Below are 13483 nucleotides of genomic sequence, written 5' to 3' on the forward strand. Positions count from 1 at the left end.
TGAACATTTTGCTTACTTAGACAGATGTAAGTGCACCTTTGGAAGTGTCTTAGTGAGTGGCAGTGAATGGTGAGAAATAACGGTACCATCGACCCCTCCCACCTCCCCTGCAATGGTGATGAGTGTGCTTGGGCATTGCAGAGCTATTTTATGGTGCTGTTGTGGGGTGGTGCCAACCTGGTGCCTCATGTGGTAGCCAGGGTGTACAACGTCAAGTGAAGTAACTCTAGCCATGGTGAGGCCATCCCTGACCTCCCGGGCATCAATGTGGTCAGGTACTGATGTCCTGTGTCCTGTGCAGTATTAGGTGATTGCGGAGAAGATTGGTATTGTTGTTGGTGACGCTGGTGTGCCTGCTGATAATGGTGTGCCTGTTGATGTTGGTCTTGGGGCTGCTCCTGGTGGGATTCTGAGGACTAAGGTGAGATTTTTTCAAGGACACCAATGCTGCTGGAATAGATAGCAACTGAAGGTGAGATGTAAAGCATAAGCAGACCCGGCATTTGGGAAACTGACATGGAGGCGGATTCACAACGGGATCCGGACCTACTGTCAATCTTTTAGATTTTGACAGTGGACCCGCCACTAAACCCGACCTCTGAGCACCGGCAAAATCCAGGCCTTACTGACATCATGATCTGCATAATCTACATTTCCCCAGTGAGCGTAAACTTCGGCAGTGCTGCCACCCAGCCGAACATGGCGGCCGCCATTTTTTCCAAAAAGAGCCTCAATGGTCTCTCCTAACACTTCCAATTTCTCGGCCTGTGTTGTTTGGCTTGGTGATACATTCCTAGTTAGCATGTCATTTACCACTACACATCTTTTAGCTCCTGTACATCAGAAAATTAACCCCTAAATAGCTAAAATTTTAGTGAATAAAAGAATAAAGCTTTTTTAAAGCCTTAAATAGTAGGCTGACAATCATTGTCTTTGTTTGCTATAAGAATGCACATTTGACGATCAGTTTTTGAAGATTGTCTGTCCTCTGTACCAGTAGAAAGATAATTCATCGAATAGAGGACCACTTTCCAGTTACTCACCACCACCCTACCAACACACTAGCAGATACTCAGCAACAAGCTTAGTTTCTGATGCATTCAGTCTGTCAGTGCCAGCTGGTGTATAATCACTCTGCAGATCAAAAGCAAGCACAACGTTAAGCCAATCAAGATTTATAATATATAATCTCTCCACTCCTACAATTTTAGTCATCTTGGATTGTGAACAGCCTTAAATAACTGACATATACAAAACCAAAAAGTTATATAATAGCTGTATATTAGCCAAGAAACTCTATGCTCATTCGCTCACATCATGGCAATGGGTCAGTCTTACATCACTAGTGAGATAAAATGAGAAATTTTAACAATCCACAAAGTACAACCACTACCACATGGTGAAACTACTGGCTGGAATGATCAACGCCTGCTTTTGAGAAAGTACAAGGTTGTCTTTTCTATAGAAGACCATTGCTGTCGAAAGCGCCTGTAGGCTCATTTACATCTGCATTTTGTATTGGGAAATGTGAAATATTAAGAAAACGAGAGCAGGACTGAAAAAGGTAAACTTAATGTAACAACAAACTCACTGTTCAAGAGTATGCCTTCAGACACAGAGATTAAGACTATGAGTTAAGGTAGGAATATAAGAACTTAGATAGGGATCTTAAGGATCTCTGGTTGCTCAAATATTAACACAAACTAACAAACAACACCCAAGTATAGCCAAAATCACCACATATGTAGGGTTTTGGCTGTGTGGTCAGACCTGCCAATAACCATAACACTTATACTCAAGTATTAACAGTTCTATAGCCTAATGTGCATATGGAAAGATGCCTCTAATTAACTGCTTTTTATTGACTGCAGCAAATGGTGACCTAAACATTATCCATAACAGACGTGTTCAACAGTTTTCTGTACAGTGCTTTCTCATTGACTGTTTTTGCTTCCTTATATCAAAGCAAATGCAGCCTTTCAGTGGCCAGCAGCATTGTAAGACTCTGTATTAAAATAATATTTAGTCACTTGACAACCTAACACATCTCTAGCCAAAAGTATTTTCAAGTGATGCTACAAAGAAGTTGCTGATCACATTCAATTGTCTGATTCAGCATTCTGGATGGAAGAGCATTTTCTGATAGTCCTTTCTTGAGAACCAGAGGGGCGATGAGGAGATCATTTTTAAGCAGTGAGTTGTTATGATTTGGAATACACTGCTTGAAAGGATGGTGGAAGCAGATACAATAGTAACTTTCAAATGAGAATTGGATATATATCGGAAAAGGAAAAATTTGGAGGGCTATGGGGAAAGAGCAGGGAAATGGGACTGATTGGATAGCTTTTTAAAAGAGCCGGCATAGGCATGATGAGGCGAATGACCTCCTTCAGTGCTGTATAATTCTATGATTGTTTACAAGATTTTTGCCCATTTTATGCCTGGGTGTATTTCAATAAGATATGCAGGAAATTTGAGTGTAACATGACATTGGCAGAATGGGCGCAGGAATGGGGGCATTTTCGGGTCAAAATTCTGGGTTGCGCCCATGGAGAAAATCCCAGGCCAAGAGGTTTACACTTTGCATTTTTACATCAAAGAATCCTATAAAAGTTAAAATATAAGCTGTATTTCAAAGAATATTGTAATAATCTATTCTACCGTATACTGAACACTGTGTGCCTGCCACTAACTTCACTTTATAATGTTTATTGGTATACAGCACAGGCTGCATTACCTTTCAGTTAGAATGAAAAGGACAGACATCTTTCATATGTTTTGATTACAGACTAATATAAATACGCACTAAAAGTTCAGATTTTTTGCAGACAGATGGTTCTTTTCCTGATATCAGGAAGTGTCAGATATATCAGTTGGCTTCAGATTGATGGAGAGCATCCAAGCTCAATAACACAACTGTGGAGAAGAATGGCAGTACAGTTTGGGATTTTCCAATGATATATGAGTTGAATAGAGACTAGTTGAACCTGCCATCACCCCCCCCCCCCCTCACCCCCACACACACGCGTTCTCTGTCACATAAATCTGGTGTGGAGACAGCTCATGATCTGTCAAGGCCTGCGGTAGTAATGTTGCATCACTGCAAATAAAAATGCAGTCCTTCAGAATGTTATGGTATTTTGTTTTGTTTTAATTTTTTGCATTTTATTCTTTTGTTAGGGTCTATGCATGGCACTTAAAATGGATATCTGGTAAGCCTTGAACAATATAAGATGAATTTTCATGCATTCAGTTTGAAAACAATATTATTACAGTGGCGTTTGAAACTACTTAACATCTACATCTACATTACTACCTCCTTTTTATCATGTTCAACATATCGGCAAAGAACAGAAGCAAAACCTGTGTTATACACGGTAACAAATGCACAGCAGCTTAACGCAATTATTCAATCTCAGGATTCGAGTGGCATTCATTGGAAACTCAGATTGCAAACTCACATTCCATCCATGGCACAGTATAATGTGACAGATCTGTGGTGCAGCATCTGAATACTGAAACATAATAGTGCCATCATGCATTCCCCCAGCATGATTAACAGCTATTCGCTATCTACTTAGAACTCTACCTCTTAACAAAGAATTGTTTTTTGTGAGGAGAATTCACAAACATAGCACATGTCTTCCTGCCATTATCTGGGAGGAACAGGATTTAAAATTTGTATTTTCAAATTGTATTCAATTGCTAGCATGGAATTCACGGCATATACATCCTATTTATTCATTTTTTTATTTTCCTCTTTCTCCCTCCTCTCCTAAAGGCATTGGTTAATTATGGGGCTATGGTATTCCAGTTGCTGGCTCTATTTTAATCTGTTGTCCACGCAGCCATTATTGATGCAGAAGCCTTGACAACAAGTATCAACAGGCTGTCAACCGTGAGGGAGATTACAGCCAAGCCTGGTCCTATACTCACCTGATGTTTACATATGCACACTTCCAGTGGGGGGCTGTAAATAGCAATCAGGAGTGGAGTCCTAGCCAATTTTCCGCTGCCTATCCCAACTGCTCCAAGGCCAATTGTAGCATACCTTCTGCTACCCTGGCTGAGATCAGCTAAAGCAGCACAGACTGGGATCAAACCTTGAATGTTCCTGATCTTTATGACTCAGTTTATTCATGAGATAAACTCGTTGAGCCATTGGAATAACATTGAGCCTGTTTGAGTATTTGGTGTGTTTTATTGTATATATAATGAAAGAAATAAACTAATACAAATTACACCAACATATGGTTACAATTGATGTTTATTGATATATGTGTCTAGAAAACCTTTGTACACTGCATGGGGACTTATGTACTGTGTGGATTCATTTATTTAATGTACACCATAACAGTATGAAACATACCAAAGAAATCTGTGTTTTGATTAATCAGTTTTGTGAGGGAGGGTTCATAGATAAGTCATATGGTTTGTTGGCATTATCTTGGTGAAATTTGATTGAAGATTCATATTTCACAATTTGTTTGCATATGGGTTTAATTCCATCTGTGAGCTATTTTTAGCACATTATTGACTAGTTGGCATAATTTCCTGTCTGCACGACTTTAACACAGACGTTAACCTGTAACATTTGTGTTAAAATAGCACAGATAGTAACTTATGTGAATGTGTTAATGGATATATTAAAACAGTGTGCAAAAAGGAGACAGTAAGTATAAAGAAATATTATTTGCGTGATGGCTTTCAAATGCTACATTCTGTACACCATCATAGATGAAATCAAATGTTCCTGGAGTTAATGGGAATAATGATTCCTTTTATCTAGATTTTACTGTTGAATAAAATATTCTTTTTATCTGAATATTACTGCTAAGCAAACATTATTATTTCTATCTATGTACTGGGAACATTTGGTCTACAACTCCTTTTAAAATGAAGATCTTGTATTTATATAGCACATCATCATGTCCACAAGACATCACAAAATAGTTCACACACAATGAATTATTTTTAAGGTGCAGTTTATGTTATTATGTAGGCAAATGCAGTAGCCAATTTCCACAAAGCATAAGTGACATGAATGATGAGTATCATTTCTTGGTAAAGGAAGAAATGTTGGCCAAGGAAGATACCAGCTTTTCTTGAAATATTACCATCAAATCGTTGACATTATCTGAACCATTAGACCAGGCAGACAGTGTCATATATGGAGAAAGAGTCAGACTGAAAACTGAGAGCTCAAAGTGATGTGTGACCGTAGTCTTTTATTGCAGGTCTGCAGAGTGCCTCTCCAACCTGTGAGGCCTCCTTAAATACCTGTGCTCCCAAGGGGTTATGGGATCCATTGGGACTCCAGGGGATGAGCTCTCTTGTGGCTGTACAGAGTAAATACAAGTTTACATATATAACAACACTCCCCCCCCCCCCCAAAGTCAACAGTGTAACTATTTACAAAGTGATTCGATCTGGGGCTCTTCTTGCCCTGGTTGATCGTCTCGGTGTGAAAGCTGGTATTGTTGGATCATTTGTTGGGCCCTCGCTGGGCTGCTGTGCAGCTGGCCTTGCTGGGCTGCCTGGTGTGTTGGGTCCTGCTGAGCTGCTGTAGATGATGGGTTCTGCTTCGTGGTCAACTGTGATGCCGGTTGCCACTGGTGTGTATGTTGGGGGATCAAAAAAGGTAGGGTCCAAGGTGGGTTGCTCAGGATAGTACGTGAATCTGAGTTTGATTTGGTCCAAGTGTTTCTGGTGAATGAGTCTATTTGAAAGTTTGACCTGAACCCCCCTGCTCCCCTCTTTGGCCAGGACAGTGCCGGGAAGCCACTTGGGAACTTGTCCATAATTCAATACAAATACAGGATCATTGATTTCAATCTCGCGTGACACAGTTGCGCTATCATAGTATGTACTTTGTTGAAGCCGCCTGCTCTCTACCTGTTCATGTAGATCAGAGTGAACTAATGAGAGCCTTGTCTTAAGTGCTCTTTTCATGAGCAGTTCATCAGGTGGGATCCCAGTGAGCGAGTGGGGTCTCGTGCGGTAGCTAAGCAGGACTCGGGATTGGCGAGTCTGCAGTGAGCCTTCAGTTAACCTCTTCAAGCCTTGCTTGATGGTTTGCATTGCTCTCTCTACTTGACCATTGGATGCTGGTTTAAATGGGGCAGATGTGACAAGTTTGATCCCTTTATGGGTTATGAATTCTTTGAACTCAGCACTGGTAAAACATGGCCCGTTGTCGCTCACCAGGCTTTCAGTAGTGGCAGCGGATGTGCTAGCCGACATTATCTCACATTCAATCCACTTGGAGTACGCGTCTACAACCACAAGGAACATTTTACCCAAGAACGGGCCTGCATAGTCGACGTGTACCCTAGACCACGGTTTGGAGGGCCAATATCATAAACTTAGCGGCGCCTCCCTGGGTACATTGCTTAACTGCGAGCATGTATTACATCTGTGAACACAGGACTCTAAGTCTGCAACGGGTGATTGCTCACACTCAAATGCTTCCATAACCATGGCTGAATCTGCGGGCTGTGCCATTTCCATCCCTGTGATGGGCAACGGCAGCCTACTGAGAGCATCGGTGCAGTTTTCTGTGCCCGGCCTGTGGCGGATGGTGTAGTTGAATGTGGACAACGTGAGCGCACTTCTCTGGATGAGGGCCGATGCTTTGGTATTTATCCCTTTACTCTCTGAAAACAGGGATTATGAGTAGCTCATGGTCAGTTTCCAATTCAAATTTTAGCCCAAACAGGTATTGATGCATTTTCTTTACCCCATAGACACACGCTAATGGTTCTTTCTCAATCATGCTGTAGGCTCTCTCAGCCTTAGACAGACTCCTGGATGCATAGGCAACCGGTTGCAGTTTCCTGAAATCATTAGCTTGTTGCAATACACACACAACGCCATATGACATCACATGCTAGTACCAAATGCTTACATGGATCATACAACACAAGCAATTTGTTTGAGCATAACAATTTTCTCGCTTTTACAAAGGCATTTTCTTGGCTTTTGCCCCAAACCCATTTGTCTCCTTTTCATAGTAAGACATGCAGTGGTTTTAACAGTGTGCTGAGACCTGGTAAGAAGTTACCAAAGTAGTTCAGGAGTCCCAGAAATGACCGCAGCTCCGTCACGTCCTGTGGCCTCGGTGTGTTCTCGATTGCCTCCATCTTCGCGTTGGTGGGCCTGATACCGTCCACCGCAATTCTCCTTCCCAAGAACTCCACTTTAGGTGCCAGGAAAACACACTTTGAGCCTTTTAACCTGAGCCCCACGTGGTTGATTAGACTAAGAACCTCCTCCAGGTTCTGCAGATGCTCGCCTGTGTTCCGACCTGTGACCAAGATGTCGTCCTGGAACACCACGGTGTGCGGGACCGAGTTTAGTAAGCTTTTCATGTTTGTCGGGAATATCGCCGCCACTGATCGAATTCCAAATGGGCATCTGTTATAAATAAAAAAACCTTTGTGCGTGTTGATACAGGTGAGGCCCTTCGATGATTCCTCCAGTTCTTGCATCATGTAGACTGAAGTCAGATCCAGCTTCGTGGACGTCTTTCCTCCCGCCAGCGTTGCAAAGAGGTCGTCGGCCTTTGGTAGTGGGTATTGGTCCTGCAGGGAGAAACGATTGATAGTTACTTCATAATCGCTACAGATTCTGACGGTGCCATCTCCCTTAAGGACAGGAACGATTGGACTGGCCCACTCGTTGCATTCGATCGCTGAAATTATGCCCTCTTGTTGCAGCCGATCCAGCTCGATCTCTATCCTTTCTCTCATCATGTACGGTACTGCTCTCACCTTGTGATGGATGGGTCGCGCCCCGAAATTAGGTGCATCTGCACTTTTGCTCCTTGGAATTTCCCGATGCCTGGTTCGAACAGCGAAGAAAATTTGTTTAAGACCTGGGCACATGAAGTGTCATCAGCGGGTGAGAGCGCTTGGACGTCATCCCAGTTCCAGCGTATCTTTCCCAGCCAGCTCCGGCCGAGCAGCGTGGGACCATCGCCCGGTACGACGCAGAATGGTAAATTGTGCACCGCTCCATCGAAGGAGACCTTTACGGTAGCACTGCCCATTATGGGAATCTGTTCTTTTGTGTAAGATCTTAGTTTTGTATGAATTGGAGCTAAGACTGACCTTGAGGCCTTGTTGCACCACAATCTTTCGAAAGTCTTTTTGCCCATGATGGACTGGCTCGCACCCATGTCCAGTTCCTTTGACACCTGGAGTCCATTTAGCTCAACATTCAGCATTATCAGGGGACAATACGTGGTGAATGTGTGCACTCCATGTACCTCTGCCTCCTCTATCTGAGGCTCTGGTTCGTCGTAATCCTCCGTGGATCTGTCCTCCGCTGCAACATAGTGGTTTGCAGGTTTAACAGGATTAGCAGTTCGCCTGCACATATGTTGGAGGTGTCCCATTGTTCCACAGCCCTTGCAAACATACCCTTTGAATCTGCATGAATGGAAACGATGATCACCCCCGCAGCGCCAACAAGGTGTTAATGGACTCTGAGACATCTGCGGACATGCAGTTGCAGGCATGTGTGACCTGCCCTATACGTTGCGATTCAAAAAAACATCACTTTGTTCACATTACTTGTAGCAGCAATTGTGTGCTGAGAGATTTGCTTAGTATTGTCACTGGTGGCAATGAACACCTGGGCTATCGCTATGGCCTTACTCAAGGTTAGGGTCTCTACAGTTAAAAGTTTGCAAAGTATGGTTTCGTGGCCAATGTCAAGTACGGAAAAGTCTCTGAGCATGTGCTCCAAAGGTCTTTCAAATTCGCAATGTCCTGCAAGGTGTCTTGGCTCGGCGACATAATTCACCACTTGCTGGTTTTTAGACTTTTTGTAGGTGTAGAACCGGTACCTCGTCATCAGAACACTTTCCTTCAGGTTCAAATGCTCTCGGACCAGTGTGCACAAATTGTCATACGATTTCTCCGTGGGTTTTGCTGGAGTGAGCAGATTCTTCATGAGGCCATACGTTGGTGTCTCACAGACGGTGAGGATGATCGCCCTTTGTTTGGCAGCGCTCTCTTCCCCATCTAGCTCATTGGCCACGAAGTATTGGTCGAGTCACTCCACAAAAGTTTCCCAATCATCTCCCTCCGAGAATTTCTCCAGGATCTCCACTGTTCTCTGCATCTTTGGGTTCGCTATTTGTATCTCGTCGCCAGTTGTTATGTATGGAGAAAGAGTCCCAATGAACACTGTGAGCTCAAAGTGATGTATGATCTTAGTCTTTTATTGCAGGTCTCCAGAGTGCCTCTCCAAGCCTCCTTAAAAACTGTGCTCCCAAGGGATTATGGGATCCCTTGGGACTCCAGGGGATGAGCCTTCTGGTGGCTGTACAGAGAAAATACAAGTTTACATATATAACAGACAGGATGTTGGTTTAACATCTCACCTGAAAAACTGCACTTCTGACAATGCATTCCTCCAACAGTACTGCACTGAAGTAAAAGCCCAGATTAAGGGGCCAAGTTTCGGTCTGAGTTGCTCCTGATTTTTTGGAGCAACTGGTTTAGAATGGAGTATCTTAGAAATTTGAATTCTCGGCATTTAGTTTGCTCCAGTTCTAGTCAGTTAGAATAGTTTCACTTTGAAATAGAATTTTATTTTCAAAAGGGGGCGTGTCCGGCCACTTACACCTGTTTTCAAAGTTTAGGCAGTGAAAACTTACTCCAAGCTAACTTAGAATGGAGTAAGTGAATTGTTTTGTACGTTCGAAAAAACGTTGTCTACACTTTAGAAAATCAGGCGTAGGTTACAAATTAGGCGTGGGGAATGGGTGGGGGGGGGGGGCTAGGGTTTAAAGGGAAGTTTACAAACATTAAACACTTCAGTTTTACAAATAAAGAGCCATCATCAATAATAAATGATAAATACATCAATAAATCAACCAATAAATCAATCAAAAAAATAAATAAAAAATAATTTTAAAAAAATCAATAAATAAAACATTTTCTCCTTACCGACTGCAGCACCGAGAGTCCTCCAATAGCGTGCTGGGACGGCCCCTCCCAGTGTGTTTCTGTCAGTGTCTCTATCTCTCTGTCTGTCTGTGTGTGTGTCTCTCACTCTCTGTCTGTCAGTGTCTGTCTTTCTGGCAGTGAGTAGAGGGGGAGAAGGGGGGTGGGAGGGGGAGACGGGGGAGGGGGAGAAGGGGGAGAAGGGGGGTGGGAGGGGGAGGAGGGGGGTGGGAGGGAGAAGGGGGGTGGGGAGGAGGAGGGGTGGGGAGAAGGAGGGGAGTGGGGGGGAGGAGGATGAGGATGGGGGTGGGGGAAGGAGGAGGGGGACTGGGGGGGGAAGGAGGAGGGGGTGTGGGGGGAGAGTGAGGAGCAGGAGGAGGGGGGGTGGGGGGAGGAGGAGCTGGGAGGAGGAGGGGGTAGGGGGAGGAGGAGGGGGTAGGGGGGAGAGGAGGGGGAGGGGGAGATGGAGGGGTGGTAGGGGGGAGAGGATGGGGAGAGAGGAGGGGGAGGGGTGAGGAGAGGGAGGGGAAGAGGGGGAGGGGGAGGGGGAGAGGAGGAGAAGGGGGAGAGGAGGGGGAAAAGGGGGGACGAGGGGGAGGGGGGAGAGGAGTGGGAGGGAGAGGGGGAGAAGGGAGAGAGGATGGAGGGAGGGAAGGTGGCTGAACGGCCGGGCCCAAGACTTCGGGCCGGATTTACAGGTAGGTGGCGTCAGGTCTCAAGGGGGGGTCGCGGACGTCCGGGGTGGGGGGGGAAGAGTCGCGGAGGTCCGGGGTTGGGGGGGAAGAGTCGCGGAGGTCCGGGGGGGGAGGGTGGGAAGAGACGCGGAGGTCCGGGGGGAGAGTCGCGGGGGGGGGGGGAAGAGAGAAAGTCGCGGGGGTGCGCAGGGATTGGGTCGATGGGGGGCGGGGGGGGCGCGGGGGGAAGCAGAGGTCGGGTCGGGTCCGGTTGGGTGGGAGGAGCCTTATGCACGCAGCCCCAGTGAGGCCATTCGGCCAGGGCTAGGGGCTGCGTGCTTCGGGCCCCTCTCACAGTTTTGGGCGTCTGGAGCTACTGCACATGCGCGCCCACTGTAGCGTGCATGTGCAGAGGTCCCGGCACTGTTTTCAACGTAGGGACCTGGCTCCGCCCCCTACAGCTCGTGCTGCACCGCGCCCGACTCCAGAGGGCCTGGAGGGAGCCGGAGAATAGGTAAAATTTTTTTAGGCACACTTTGTGGCGCGAAAAACGGGCGTCCAGGTCCGGGCTGCGCCGTTTTAGGTGCGGCCCGAAACTTGGGCCCATAGTGTTTAAGTAGAGTAGAGTTTAAACTCACAACTTTTGATTCTGATGCAATAGTCGTATCAATTGAGTCAACCTGACACTAGAGATAAAACCATCAACCCCATATCCCCAGCAAAGAAACATATGCAAAGCAACCACAAGTTTGAGAATTGAGATTGCATTGTTTTCGTCCAAATCCAACCCATGCTCCATTTGAGCACAGCTTCCCACTGGGAGGCTGGAATCTTCACAGCCCTGCGAGTTTGGGTTTGGAGGCGGGTCACAGTCAAAATGACCCTGATTGACAATAGGCCAGGATCCCACTCTGAACCCGCCTCTGTGTGAGTTTCTGAACTGTCAGGTCTACATTCGGATAGCAGACCTGACAGCAAGCGGCGGGACAGGTAATTAACATCATTAAACAGTATTTAAATGCTAGTTAAGAGGCTTAAAAGCAGGCACTTACAATTTTACCAAACTTTTGACAGCTTTGCTGTGCTTCGGAGAACATGAAAGATAAGTGGAGTTGGGTTCTCAGTGACTGTCTATTTGGCTAGTTGACAGCTGCAGAGGTGGTATAAAAGCAACCATTTTACATCTGTTCATTTTCCAATGTCAGAAGCTGAAGCCTTCAAGTTTTGGAAGAGACTTTTGAACTGGGTGCACTTTGGAAGTGTTTGCAGTGAACTCTCTATTCACTGTCACTTCCTTGGAGCAAACTCTCTCACCATTGACAGATCACTTCTATCATCTTAACCTCACCTGTCATCTATTTCAGCAGCATTGGTGCTCTTGAAAAAATCTTACCTTGGTCCTTAGAATCCCACCACAATCAGCCCCAACATCACGAAACACACCAGTATCACCACCAATAACACCAACCTTCTCCGCAATCACCTGATGCTGCTCAGGACACAGGGCATCAGCACCCAACTACATTGCTGCCCGAGAGGCCAGTGATGGCCTCACCATGGCCACATTTACTTCACTTCACACTGTCCACCCTGACTTCCACATGATGCGCTAGGTTAGCACCACCCCACACCAGCTCCATAAAGCATCCTTACAATGGCCAACCCATTCTTCTCACACTCATCACCATTGTGCAGGGCACCCTTATGTCTCAGAGAGGCACCATTAAGTGGTCCTGGCCCTCCAGACCATGGTCGAGGATCCATGTCGACTATGCGGCCCGTTTCTCGGTAAACTGTTCCTGGTGGTGCTGGATGCTTTTTCAAAATGGATTGAATGTGAAATAATGTCGGGAAGCACCGCCACCGCCACCACTGAAAGCCTGAGGGCCATGTTTGCCACCCACGGCCTGCCTGACATACTGGTCAGTGACAATGGGCCATGTTTCACCAGTGCTAAATTTAAAGAATTCATGAGCCGCAATAGGATCAAACATGTCCCCTCGGCCCCATTTAAACCAGCCTCCAATGGGCAGGCAGAGCAGGCAGTACAAACCATCAAATAGAGCCCTAAACGAGTCACAGAAGGCTCATTCCAAACCCGCCTGTCCTGAGTACTGCTCAGCTACTGCACGAGACCCCACTCGCTCACAGGGGTGCCCCCGGCTGAGCTACTCATGAAAAGGACACTTAAAACCAGACTCTCGCTGGTTCACCCCAACCTGCATGATCAGGTAGAAAGCAGGCGGCAGCAACAAAATGTTAACAATGGCCGTGCCACTGTGTTACGGGAAATTGATCTGAATGACCCTGTGTATGTGCTAAACTATGGACATGGTCCCAAGTGGATCACGGGCACGGTGATTGCTAAAGAAAGGAATAGGGTGTTTGTAGTCAAACTAGACAATGTACAAATTTGCTGAAAGCACCAAGGCTGCGGTTCACAGACTGTCCTGAACAACCCACAGCCGACACCACCTTTTTTTAGCCCACAACACACACCCAAAGGATCAATGACACCACCCCGGACCAGGAAATCGAACCTATCATGCCCAACAGCCCAGCAAGGCTAGGCTCACCTAGCAGCCCTGCAGGGCCAACAACACGCCAGCCCAGCGAAGGCACAGCCAACACACCAGAACAGACATTTGTACTGAGGCCATCCACCAGGCAAAGAAAGGCTCCCGACCGCCTCACCTTGTAAATAATTTTCACTTTGACTTTGGGGGGGGTAGTGATGTTGCGTATCTGCAAAGCATACACTCCCATGTTCCGCCATCAGATAGCTCATCCCCTGAAGTCCCAAGGGATCCCAGCATCCCTTCGGAGCACTGTATATAAGCTGGCCCCTAAGCC

This window comes from Pristiophorus japonicus, chromosome 5 (assembly GCF_044704955.1).
Source record: "Pristiophorus japonicus isolate sPriJap1 chromosome 5, sPriJap1.hap1, whole genome shotgun sequence".
In the NCBI taxonomy this organism is placed as follows: Eukaryota; Metazoa; Chordata; class Chondrichthyes; family Pristiophoridae; genus Pristiophorus; species Pristiophorus japonicus.